General features: G+C 55.2%; 1 long non-coding RNA gene across 1 annotated transcript; it reads right to left on the minus strand.

Moving 5' to 3' along the window:
* Positions 1-238: 238 nt before the first annotated feature.
* Positions 239-2,352, minus strand: LOC121820705 (uncharacterized). Its single transcript, XR_006061399.2, has 2 exons — positions 2,077-2,352; positions 239-540 (listed from the first exon to the last, which is right to left on the minus strand). It is a non-coding gene; the product is annotated as an uncharacterized LOC121820705 (long non-coding RNA).
* Between the last annotated feature and the right edge of the window lie 266 nt (positions 2,353-2,618).

Raw genomic sequence — 2,618 nt, forward strand, 5'->3', positions numbered from 1 at the left:
CCACTGAGCGACTTCACTTTCACTCACTTTCACTTTGCAGCTAGGAAGCCTAGTATAAATATTAACCATCATTCTGATTAGTTACTCAAGTAATATTTGTGGAAGAAAGCATTGAATTTCTGAATCCTAACCTCCTTACTCCACCCCATCCCTGCAGCTATGGCTTATCTGTCATTCAACATTTATTCGACAAATATTTATTGAGAAACTGCAATGAATCAGGCACGGTGATCGACACTGCAGGCAAGGAGGAACATTTAATCAATTAATTAATTCAGTGAATCTTTGTGGAGCGTATCTTTTGTGCCAGATGTCAGCTGGGCTCTGGGATACATAGAGGCTGAATGTGGCCCTCTGGGGTCCTCGAGCACACGGGGGAGACAGATCTTAGTGAGGCCATGGCCGCACTGCTGGCTGCGCGCTGGGACGGTGGATGCGCAGGGTGATGGAGGTGATGGGGCTGGACGGGTGTCACGAGAAGCTTCCTGGAGGAGTGGCTGATGCATGAGCAGGGTCGGGCCAGGCAGAGGGAGGCCATGCCTGGGAAAGGAGAGACATTTCCTCCATCATCCATCAGACGCCAAGCAGAGAGAAAGCAGGGTCACAAAACTTACCCTGAGACGGGCAGCCACATCAATATCAGTCGAGGCGGCTGTTTGTTCCTAAGTGGACCAGCCAGCTGGTTGATTGAATTTTTCACTCATCATTAGGAGGTGGGACCGAATCTAGAAAACACAGCTCTCTATCCAGGAGCTTTGGCATCCTCGGGCTTGAATTTGGGCACCCAGATGGCCACAGCCCTCCAGCACCCCCCAGCCCTCGCCCCCAAACGCTAGAGCCGGGCTCCTCAGCCGTTTAGTGCACAGGTGGTAAGTTAAAAGCAGTTTAGCGATAATTCCACCTCCACACTGAAGACTTCCAGAGACTGTTAATGAATTTAAATGCTGGGGATTTTCTCTGATGCCTCATTGCATATGCTTGTTACATTAAGATGCTAATGAGGGATCTGTTGGATGGAGGTGCTGGAGCTGGACCAGGGATCAGGCTCAGTGGCCTGGGTGGGGTTGCAGGCTGGTCAGGCGGTTCTCTCATTTCTCATCGGTGCTTAATCAGTGAACTCTCCACGCAGGTTAACCGGTCTTGTCTTCCCTGGGGACTGAGACTCAGTCAGCTGGCGCTGGGTCGGCTGGCTCCCAGAAGCCTCTTCAAATCAGAAGGCTAATGGGTGCAGACCTTATTATGCAAATAGGGAAGTCATTGTAGGGGTTCCTTGAGGCTCCACCGAGGGGCTCTGGCTTCCTTGGGGACTGAGCGAGAGCTTCTCAGGTGGTACTAGTGGTAAAGAACCGAGACATAAAGGACGTGGGTTTGATCCCTGGGTCAGGAAAATCCCCTGGAGGAAGGCGTGGCAACCCACTCCAGTATTCTTGGAGAATCCCATGGACAGAGGAGCCTGTTGGGCTGCAGTCCATAGGGTCACAAAGAGTCAGACACGACTGAAACGACTTAGCATGCACGCACCAGGGAAAGGCTCAGAACATGTGCCCACGTTCTCAGGCGGCTTCCATCTTGGGATGGAGGATGGAGGAAGGAATAGAGGAGGAAGGGGGGGGAGGGGGAAGGAGGGGGGAGAGGAGAGGGGGGAGGGCAGGGGACAGAGGGGGGAGGGCAGGGGACCGAGGGAGGGGGGCAGGAGGATGGGAGGATTGAGAGAGAGACGGTTACCCTGGCACTGCGGGGCAGAGGTGCTTCGAGGCTGGGGGTTAGCCAGGCCGACACTTGGCACTGCCGTTGGGGACAGCATGAGAGGCCCACAGTCCCCGTTGGGGGTGGGAAGTAGGAATCGGGGATGGTGTCTCCTCGTTTTGACAGAAGCCAAAAGGGCAGGCGAGAAAGAGGCGAGAGACCCAGGAGGATGCAGACCCGCGAGCAGGCGGACTTCCGGGGCCAGACAGCCTGGCTCTGACGCATCTTGCCTCTGCCCCTCGCAGACTTTGGGCCATAGGTGTCTCAAGGACTCAGTTTCCCCATTGTACACAGCCCCCGCCTAATTTCAGTTTTAGTTGTCAATCATACCTCAGTAAGGCTGAAAGAACTGTAGGAAAGATAAGGACGAAATGAGACCGTGCATGTTCAATGCCCGGCGTGCGGAAGCACTTAGTGTCTCAGAATGATTCCTCTTCCTGGCCAACATGGCCGACGTCCTCCTGACGGGTCTGCAGGTTCTGCTTCAGGAGAAGAGGTTGGGAGGGAGGGACGCAGAGAGTCAGGGGCCCTGCCCGGAGGTGCTGTGTGCAAGGCAGAGGCGGCGGCCTCCTCCCGCCCTGCCCGCTCCCCGCTCCCCGCTCCCCCGGAAACCACTTCCTTCGGCTTCCTGCAAATCCACTGACAATTTTGTAAATTTGCTTAAGGATTAAATTAATAAGCTGTTCTTCCTTGGCTCCCGCAGCTGTACAAACCGGCGCTCCTAAGCCTTGGGAATCGCCTTCTGAGGCGGCATCTGGAGGAAGAGAAGCCATTTCCCAGTTTACATCCTCCTGGCGGGGGTGGGGGTGGGGGTGATGGGGGGGGTGGCGCGGGGCCAGGATGGACCCCTGTCCCTCCTTGTGCGTATACGC

The sequence above is a fragment of the Ovis aries genome, chromosome 11, assembly GCF_016772045.2.
Source record: "Ovis aries strain OAR_USU_Benz2616 breed Rambouillet chromosome 11, ARS-UI_Ramb_v3.0, whole genome shotgun sequence".
NCBI lineage: Eukaryota > Metazoa > Chordata > Mammalia > Artiodactyla > Bovidae > Ovis > Ovis aries.